This window comes from Arachis ipaensis, chromosome B09 (assembly GCF_000816755.2).
Source record: "Arachis ipaensis cultivar K30076 chromosome B09, Araip1.1, whole genome shotgun sequence".
NCBI classification, from domain to species: Eukaryota; Viridiplantae; Streptophyta; class Magnoliopsida; order Fabales; family Fabaceae; genus Arachis; species Arachis ipaensis.
This window is the reverse complement of record NC_029793.2, coordinates 54,842,279-54,852,404: the sequence shown is the minus strand read 5'-3', so window position 1 is coordinate 54,852,404 and position 10,126 is coordinate 54,842,279. Positions and strand designations below refer to the sequence as shown.

The 10,126-nt window shown below is 38.6% G+C and overlaps 1 long non-coding RNA gene across 1 annotated transcript in view; it reads left to right on the top strand.

The window, feature by feature from the left end:
* LOC110266514 overlaps positions 1 to 8,752 on the top strand; it is a 17,101-nt gene extending 8,349 nt beyond the window's left edge. Inside the window, exon 3 of the long non-coding RNA XR_002353921.1 lies at positions 8,741 to 8,752. This is a non-coding gene — a long non-coding RNA (uncharacterized LOC110266514). The remainder of the gene's footprint in view (positions 1 to 8,740) is intronic.

Genomic DNA, 10,126 nt, shown 5'->3' with positions numbered 1-10,126 from the left:
CTGTTAAAATAAATAACAGAAGAATGCCAAGCAGTTCAATTAAGAAGTGGAAAAACATTAAATATCCCACCTCAAGGCAGCAGGAAGCCAAGAAATGAGCAAACCACCCAAAATCCATCTGAGGATAGTAAGAGCCCGTGGAAAAATAATTATGGCGTTAAAACGCCAGAATTTGGGTGGAAGGCTGGCACTGAACGCCTAGACCATGCTCAGAACTCGCGTTCAACGCCAAAAACAAGGCAGGACTGGCGTTCAACGCCAGAAACGGGCAAGGATCTGGCGTTGAACGCCCAAAATGGGCAGGATCTGGCGTTGAACGCCCAAAATAGGCACAGTTCTGGCGTTCAGACGCCAGGAACAGACCAGGAGTTGGCATCTAACGTCACTCCAGTTTCTAACTCTGGCACTCAATTGCCAGTGAGGGATCAGACACACACAAATGCTGATAACAACCCCTCTAAAAAGGCTTCTTCAACCACTTCTGTAGGCAATAAACCTGCAGCAACTAAGGTTGAGGAATATAAAGCCAAGATACCTTATCCTCAAAAACTTCAGAAAGAGGAGCAGGATAAGCAATTTGCTCGCTTTGCAGATTATCTCAGGACTCTTAAAATAAAGATTCCGTTTGCAGAGGCACTTGAGCAAATACCCTCTTATGCCAAGTTCATGAAAGATATCTTGAGTCATAAGAAGGAGGCGGCTAAACCCCGCCATGAAGGAGGTGGTGCAGAAAGAGGTTACTAAGTTACTAGAGGCTGGGATTATCTATCCTATTTCTGATAGCCCCTGGGTGAGCCCTATCCATGTTGTCCCTAAGAAGGGAGGAATGACAGTGGTTCATAATAAAAAGAATGAACTGGTTCCTACAAGAACAGTTACAGGGTGGCGTATGTGTATTGACTATAGAAGGCTCAATACAGCCACCAGGAAGGATCATTTTCCTTTACCATTCATCGACCAGATGCTAGAGAGGCTAGCAGGTCATGAATATTACTGCTTTTTGGATGGCTATTCAGGTTACAACCAAATTGCAGTGGATCCTTAGGACCAAGAGAAAACAGCATTCACATGTCCTTCTGGAGTGTTTGCCTACAGAAGGATGCCTTTTGGTCTGTGTAATGCACCTGCAACCTTTCAGAGGTGCATGCTCTCTATCTTCTCTGATATGGTAGAGAAGTTTCTGGAAGTCTTCATGGATGTCTTTTCAGTATTTGGAGACTCATTCGGCTCCTGCCTTAACCATTTAGCACTTGTTCTGAAAAGATGCCAAGAGACCAACCTAGTTTTAAACTGGGAAAAATGTCACTTTATGGTGACTGAAGGGATTGTCCTTGGGCATAAAATTTCAAACAAGGGAATAGTGGTAGATCAAGCTAAAGTTGAAGTAATTGAAGAATTACCACCACCTGCCAATGTTAAGGCAATCAGAAGCTTTCTGGGGCATGCAGGATTCTATAGGAGGTTTATAAAGGATTTTTCAAAAATTGCAAAACCTTTGAGCAATCTGCTAGCTGCTGAAACGCCATTTGTGTTTGACACAAAGTGTCTGCAGGCGTTTGAGACCCTGAAAGCTAAGCTAGTTACAGTACCAGTTATTTCTGCACCAGACTGGACATCACCATTCGAACTAATGTGTGATGCCAGTGCCCATACCATTGGTGTGGTACTAGGACAGAGGCATAACAAGCTTCTGGATGTCATTTATTATGCTAGCAGTGTTTTAAATGATGCCCAGAAAAATTACACAACCACAGAAAAAGAATTACTTGCAGTGGTTTATGCCATTGACAAGTTTAGATCCTACTTAGTAGGATCAAAAGTGATTGTGTACACTGACCATGCTGCTCTTAAATATCTACTCACAAAGCAGGATTCAAAGCCCAGGCTCATAAGATGGGTGTTGCTTCTGCAAGAGTTTGATATAGAAATAAGAGACAGAAAAGGGACAGAGAATCAAGTAGCTGATCACCTGTCCCGGATAGAACCAGTAGCAGGAGCATCCCTCCCTCCTACTGAGATCTCTGAAACCTTTCCGGATGAGCAATTGTTTGCTATTCAGGAAGCTCTGTGGTTTGAAGACATTGCAAACCATAAGACACAAGGTTCTCCTTCTGTAACCATGGAGAGGAAGCATGAAAAGCTTCTCTCACTGCAGAGTCAACCAAAGCCCCCACAGTCAAACTCTAAGTTTGGTGTTGGGAGGCCACAGCCAAACTCTAAGTTTGGTGTTGGGAGGTCCCAACATTGCTCTGATTATCTGTGAGCCTCCATGAGAGCTCACTGTCAATCTATTGACATTAAAGAAGCGCTTGTTGGGAGGCAACCCAATGTTATTTAATTACATCTATTTATTTTCCATTGCTATTTTATGTTTTCTTTAGGTTGATGATCATGTGAAGTCACAAAAACAAATGGAAAATCAAAAATAGAATGAAAAACAGCACACCCTGGAGGAAGATCATTCTGGCGTTTAGGCGCCAGAAACAAGCATCTGTCTGGTGTTTAACGCCAGAAACAAGCACCAAGCTGGTGTTTAACGCCAGAAAAAAGCATCAGTCTGGCGTTGAACGCCAGAAACAGGCTACATTTGGGCGTTTAACGCCAGAAATAGGCAGCAGTCTGGCGTTAAACGCCAGGATTGCACAGTAAGTGCATTTTGTACGCCTAATTGGAGCAGGGATGCTAAATCCTTGACCCCACTGGATCTGTGGACCCCACAGGATCCCCACCTACCTCACCATTCAAATTCAAACCATCTCCCTCCCAAACCCACCTATTCACACACTTCCATCTCCTCCATCTTCTCCACTTCTTTCTTCTTTTGCTCGAGGACGCGCAAACCTTTTAAGTTTGGTGTGGTAAAAGCATTGCTTTTGTTTTTCCATAATTCAGTGGTAGAGCAATTGACTGCAGATCAAAGAGCTATGAGGAAGAGATATAGAGGAGATCAAGAGCACCATTGGTTCTTCAAGAAGAGGAAGATGCCACCCTCATTAAGGTGGACCCATTCCTTAATCTCCTTGTTCTTATCTTCCTGTTTTTCGTTTACTACACTTCAAGTTTAATTATGTTTGTGCCTTTACTATATGATCACTAGTATCTATTTTGATTTTATCTCCAATTAAGTTATAGTCTATTTTTCTCATCATCAGCAAACATGAATAAAATAGTAGATCTTTTGAATAAGAGGCAATAAATTTCGAGTTTTTAATAAGAAAAATTCTAATTAGTTACATGTGGTGGCAATGCTTTCTGTCTTCTGAATGAATGCTTGAACAGTGCATATGTCTTTTGAATTTGTTGTTTAAGACTGTTAAATATGTTGGCTCTTGAAAGAATGATGAACATGAGACATGTTATTGATAATCTGAAAAATCATAAAAATAATTCTTGAAGCAAGAAAAAGCAGCAAAGAACAAAGCTTGCAGAAAAAAAAAAAAAAGAAAGCAAGCATAAAAAGCCAAAGCTCTTAAAACCAAAAAGGCAAGAGCAAAAAGCCAGTAGCCCTTAAAACCAAAAGGCAAGGGTAATAAAAAGGATCCCAAGGCTTTGAGAATCAGTGGATAGGAGGGCCTAAGGGAATAAAATCCTGGCCTAAGCGGCTAAACCAAGCTGTCCCTAACCATGTGCTTGTGGCGTGAAGGTGTCAAGTAAAAACTTGAGACTGAGCGGTTAAAGTCAAGGTCCAAAGCAAAAAGAAGAGTGTGCTTAAGAACTCTGGACACCTCTAATTGGGTACTTTAGCAAAGCTGAGTCACAATCTAAAAGGTTCACCCAACTATGTGTCTGTGGCATTTATGTATCCGGTGGTAATACTGGAAAACAAAGTGCTTAGGGCCACGGCCAAGACTCATGAAATAGCTGTGTTCAAGGATCATCATACTGAAATAGGAGAATCAATAACATTATCTGAATTCTAAGTTCCTATAGATGCCAATCACTCTGAGCTTCAATGGATAAAGTGAGATGCCAAAACTGTTCGGAAGCAAAAAGCTACTAGTCCCGCTCATCTAATTAGAATCTGAGCTTCACTCAAAAACTCTGAGATATTATTGCTTTTCAACCTATTAGTCTTCTATTTTATTTGTCTAGTTGCTTGAGGACAAGCAACAGTTTAAGTTTGGTGTTGTGATGAGCGGATATTTTATACGCTTTTTGGGGTTAATTTCATATAATTTTTAGTATGTTTTAGTTAGTTTTTAGTTTATTTCCATTAGTTTTTAGGAAAAATTCATATTTATGGACTTTACTATGAGTGTGTGTTTTTCTGTAATTTCAGGTATTTTTCTGGCTGAAATTGAGGGAGCTAAGCAAAAATCTGATTCAGGCTGAAAAAGGACTGCTGATGCTGTTGGATTCTGACCTCCCTGCACTCAAAGTGGATTTTCTGGAGCTACAGAACTCGAAATGGCGCGCTTCCAATTGCGTTGGAAAGTAGACATCCAGGTCTTTCCAGCAATATATAATCGTCCATACTTTGATCAAGGATAGATGACGTAAACTGGCGTTCAACGCCAGTTCTCTGCCCAATTCTGGCGTCCAGCGCCAAAAAAGGATCAAAAGTTGGAGTTCAACGCCAGAAATGGATCCAAACCTGGCGTTGAATGCCCAAAACAGCCTTATCACGTGAATTGCTTAAGTCTCAGCCCCAGCACACACCAAGTGGGCCCCAGAAGTGGATCTCTACACCATCTATCATAGTTTACTCATTTTCTGTAAACCTAGGCTACTAGTTTAGTATTTAAACAACTTTTAGAGACTTATTTTGTATCTCATGACATTTTAGATCTGAACTTGGTACTCTGTGGTGGCATGAGTCTCTAAACTCCATTGTTGGGGGGTGAGGAGCTCTGTTGTGTCTCGATGAATTAATGCAAGTATTTCTGTTTTCCATTCAAACACGCTTGTTCCTATCTAAGATGTTCATTCGCGCTTAACTGTGATGAAGGTGATGCTCCATGACACTCATCACCATTCTCAACCCATGAACGTGTGCCTGACAACCACCTCCGTTCTATATCAGATTGAATGAGTATCTCTTAGATCTCTTAATCAGAATCTTCGTGGTATAAGCTAGAATTGATGGCGGCATTCATGAGAATCCGAAAAGTCTAAACCTTGTCTGTGGTATTCCGAGTAGGATTCGATGATCGAATGACTGTGACGAGCTTCAAACTCATGAAGGCTGGGCGTTAGTGACAGACGCAAAAGAATCAAGGGATTCTATTCCAACCGGATCGAGAACCAACCGGTGATTAGCCGTGCTGTGACAGAGCGTGTGAGCGTAGTTTTCACTGGAAGGATAGATGGTAGCCATTGACAACGGTGATCCACCAACACACAGCTTGCCATAGGAGGACGTGTGTGCGTGAATCAGAAGACAGAGAAAAGCAGAGATTCAGAAGACAAAGCATCTCCAAAACTCCAACATATTCTCCATTACTGCATAACAAGTAACCTTTAATCCATGCTCTCTTGTTTATTCGCAATTCAACTAATCAACACAATTGACTTCCTAACTAAGATTTACAAGATAACCATAGATTGCTTCAAACCAACAATCTCCGTGGGATTCGACCCTTACTCACGTAAGGTATTACTTGGACGACCCAGTGCACTTGCTGGTTAGTGGTACGAGTTGTGAAAAGTGTGATTCACAATTCGTGCACCACCAAGTTGTTAAGCTCTCCTTGGAAAATTCTTCCAACCATTTTGATGCCTTATCTCTAAGAGAAAAAGGGAACAAAAGTAGTTTGTACGTGTCAGGGTGTACGCCATTGGACTTTACAGTGTCACAAATCCTCAAGAATGTAGTGAGATGTTGGTTTGGGTCCTCTTGGGCACGTCCACCATATGAACAATTATTCTGGACAAGTGTGATGAGTTGAGGTTTCAACTCAAAATTGTTAGCATGGATTGTTGGCTTTAGAATGCTGTTGCCGCAGTTTCCTGAATTTGGGTTGATGTATGATGAGCGGATAATTTATACGCTTTTTGGCATTGTTTTTAGTATGTTTTTAGTAGGATCTAGTTACTTTTAGGGATGTTTTCATTAGTTTTTATGTTAAATTCACATTTCTAGACTTTACTATGAGTTTGTGTATTTTTCTGTGATTTCAGGTATTTTCTGGCTGAAATTGAGGGACTTGAGCAAAAATCAGATTCAGAGGTTGAAGAAGGACTGCTGATGTTGTTGGATTCTGATCTCCCTGCACTCAAAATGGATTTTCTGGAGCTACAAAACTCAAAATGGCGCGCTTCCAATTGCGTTGGAAAGTAGACATCTAGGGATTTCCAGAAATGTATAATAGTCCATACTTTGGCTGAGTTTAGATGACTTAAAAGGGCGTTGAACACCAGTTCTACGCTGCTGTCTGGAGTTAAACGCCAGAAACAAGTCACAACCCAGAGTTGAACGCCAGAAATACGTTACAACCTGGCGTTCAACTCCAGAAAGAGCCTCTGCACGTGTAACATTCAAGCTCAGCCCAAGCACACACCAAGTGGACCCCGGAAGTGGATTTATGCATCAATTACTTACTTCTGTAAACCCTAGTAGCTAGTTTATTATAAATAGGACTTTTTACTATTGTATTCGACATCCTGAGTTTTATCTTTGAATCCTGGATTGTATTCTGATCCTGTGATCACGTTTTAGGGGGCTGGCCATTCAGCCATGCCTGGACCTTTCACTTATGTATTTTTAACGGTAGAGTTTCTACACTCCATAGATTAAGGTGTGGAGCTCTGCTGTTCCTCAAAGATTAATGCAAAGTACTATTGTTTTCTATTCAATTCATCTTATTTCACTTCTAAGATATTCATTCGCACTTCAACCTAAATGTGATAAATGTGACAATCATCATCATTCCTTATGAACGCGTGCCTGACAACCACTTCCATTCTACCTTAGATTGAATGAGTGTCTCTTAGATCTCTTAATCGGAATCTTCGTGGTGTAAGCTAGAATGATGGTGGCATTCAAGAGAATCCGGAAAGTCTAAACCTTGTCTGTGGTATTCCGAGTAGAATTCAATGATTGAATGACTGTGACGAGCTTCAAACTCACGAGTGCTGGGCGTAGTGACAGACGCAAAAGGCGGGTGAATCCTATTCCAGCATGATCGGGAACCTCAGATGATTAGCCGTGCCGTGACAGGGCATCTTGGACCATTTTCACAAGAGGAGGGGATGTAGCCACTGACAACGGTGATGCCCTTGCATAAAGCCAGCCATACTTGCTGGTTAGTTATGCGAAGTTGTGAAGATATGTTTAGACCATGGTTCTGTGCATCCGTTTTTGGTGCCATTGCCAGGGAATCAATTTCGAATAATAATTCACAACCTGAGTAACAATTTCGCATACCAAGTTTTTGGCGCCGTTGCCGGGATTGTTCGAGTTTTCGGCAAGCTTTTGGTCCGGTAACATCAGTGCCAAGTTTGATCCGGCAACAACACCAAGTTTTTGGCGCCGTTGCCGGGGATTGTTCGAGTTTGGACAACTAACGGTTAATCTTGTTGCTCAGATTAGGTAATTTTCTTTTTGTTTTCTTTTCAAAAAATTTTCAAAAATCTTTCAAAATTTTCTCCTTTGTTTTCGAAAAAATTTTTAAAAAAAAATGTGTTTTCAAAAATTTTATAATTTTATTCAAAATTTTTAAGAATGAATTCTAGTGTTTCATGAAGCATGCGAAGCCTGGCTGGCTGTAAAGCCATGTCTAAATTCCTTTGGACTGAGGCTTCCAAATTGTTATCAAGAGCAAGCTAGTTGGTGCTAATCCACCTACTGCTATTCATGATCTACCTGTTACATGCTAAAGCTTGGTTGGCTATTATGCCATGCCTGACCCTTTGATTGGAGCTTTAGACTAAAAGAGCATAAGATTCCTGGAATTCATATTAAAAATTTTGGAATCCTTTTTTTTTTTCAAATAATTTTTGAAAAAAAAAATAATAATACAAAAAAATTAGAAAATCATAAAAATCAAAAATATTTTTTGTGTTTCTTGTTTGAGTCTTGAGTCATGTTATAAGTTTGGTGTCAATTGCATACTCATCTTGCATTTTTCAAAAATTCATGCATTCATAGTGTTCTTCATGATCTTCAAGTTGTTCTTGGTAAGTCTTCTTGTTTGATCTTTGCATTTGCATGTTTTGTGTCTTTTCTTGTTTTTCATATGCATTCTTGAAATCTTAGTGTCTAAGCATGAAAGATTTCTAAGTTTGGTGTCTTGCATGTTTTCTTTGCATTAAAAATTTTTCAAAAATATGTTCTTGGTGTTCATCATGACATTCAAAGTATTATTGGTGTTCATCTTGACATTCATAGCATTCTTGCATGCATTCATTGTTTTGATCTAAAAATTTTCATGCATTGCATCATTTTCATGTTTTTCTCTCTCATCATTAAAAATTCAAAAATCAAAAAAATATATCTTTCCCTCTTTTCTCTCATAAATTTCGAAAATTAGATTTGACTTTTTCAAAAAAATTTAAAAATCAAGTTGTTTCTTATGAGTCAAATCAAATTTTCAATTTAAAAATCTTATCTTTTTCAAAAATCAAATCTTTTTCATTTTTCTTAGTTATTTTTGAAAACTCTAAAAATATTTTTCAAAAAATCTTTTTTTTTTAATTTTAACTCAAATTTTCAAAAATAACAATAACAATTAATGTTTTGATTCAAAAATTTCAAGTTTGTTACTTGCTTGTTAAGAAAGATTCAAACTTTAAGTTCTAGAATCATATCTTGTGATTTCTTGCGAATCAAGTCATTAATTGTGATTTTAAAAATCAAATCTTTTTCAAAATTAATTTCAATCATATCTTTTCAAAAATATCTTCTTATCTTATCTTTTTCAAAAAAAAAAATTTTTTTGATTTTAAAATATCTTTTCTAACTTCTTATCTCCTTATCTTTTCAAAATTGATTTTCAAAATTTGTTTCAACTAACTAGCTAACTTTTTGTTTGTTTCCTATCTTTTTCAAAACTACCTAACTAACTCTCTCTCTCTAATTTTCGAAAATATCTTCCCCTCTTTTTCAAAATTTCTTTTTAATTAACAAATTATTTTAATTTTTTATTTTAATTTTCGAAAAAAAAAATTACTAACCTTTTTCAAAAACTATTTTCGAAAATCACTAACTCTTTTTCAAAAATATTTTTCGAAAATTCTTCTCCCTCACCCCTATTCTTTTTTCTTCTACTACTAACAATAAGGAACCTCTTTACTATGACATAGAGGATTCCTCTTCTTTTCTTGTTCTCTTCTCTTTCTTATGAGCAGGAACAAAGAAAAAGGCATTCTTGTTGAAGCTGATCCAGAACCTGAAAGGACTCTGAAGAGGAAACTAAGAGAAGCTAAATTACAATAATCCAGAGACAACCTTATTGAAAATTTCGAACAAGTAAAGGAGATGGCAGCCGAACCCAACAACAATAATGCAAGGAGGATGCTTGGTGACTTTACTGCACCTAATTCCAATTTACATGGAAGAAGCATCTCCATACCTGCCATTGGAGCAAACAACTTTGAGCTGAAATCTCAGCTAGTTTCTCTGATGCAGCAGAACTGCAAGTTTTATGGACTTCCATCTGAAGATCCTTTTCAGTTCTTAACTGAATTCTTGCAGATATGTGATACTGTTAAGACTAATGGAGTAGATCCTGAAGTCTACAGGCTCATGCTTTTCCCTTTTTGCTGTAAGAGACAGAGCTAGAATATGGTTGGACTCTCAACCCAAAGACAGCCTGAACTCTTGGGATAAGCTGGTCACGGCTTTCTTAGCCAAGTTCTTTCCTCCTCAAAAGCTGAGCAAGCTTAGAGCTGATGTTCAAACCTTCAAACAAAAAGAAGATGAATCCCTCTATGAAGCTTGGGAAAGATACAAACAGCTGACCAAAAAGTGTCCTTCTGACATGCTTTCAGAATGGACCATCCTAGATATATTCTATGATGGTTTATCTGAGCTATCAAAGATGTCATTGGATACTTCCGCAGGTGGATCCATTCACCTAAAGAAAACGCCTGCAGAAGCTCAAGAACTCATTGACATGGTTGCTAATAACCAGTTCATGTACACTTCTGAGAGGAATCCTGTGAGTAATGGGACGCCTATGAAGAA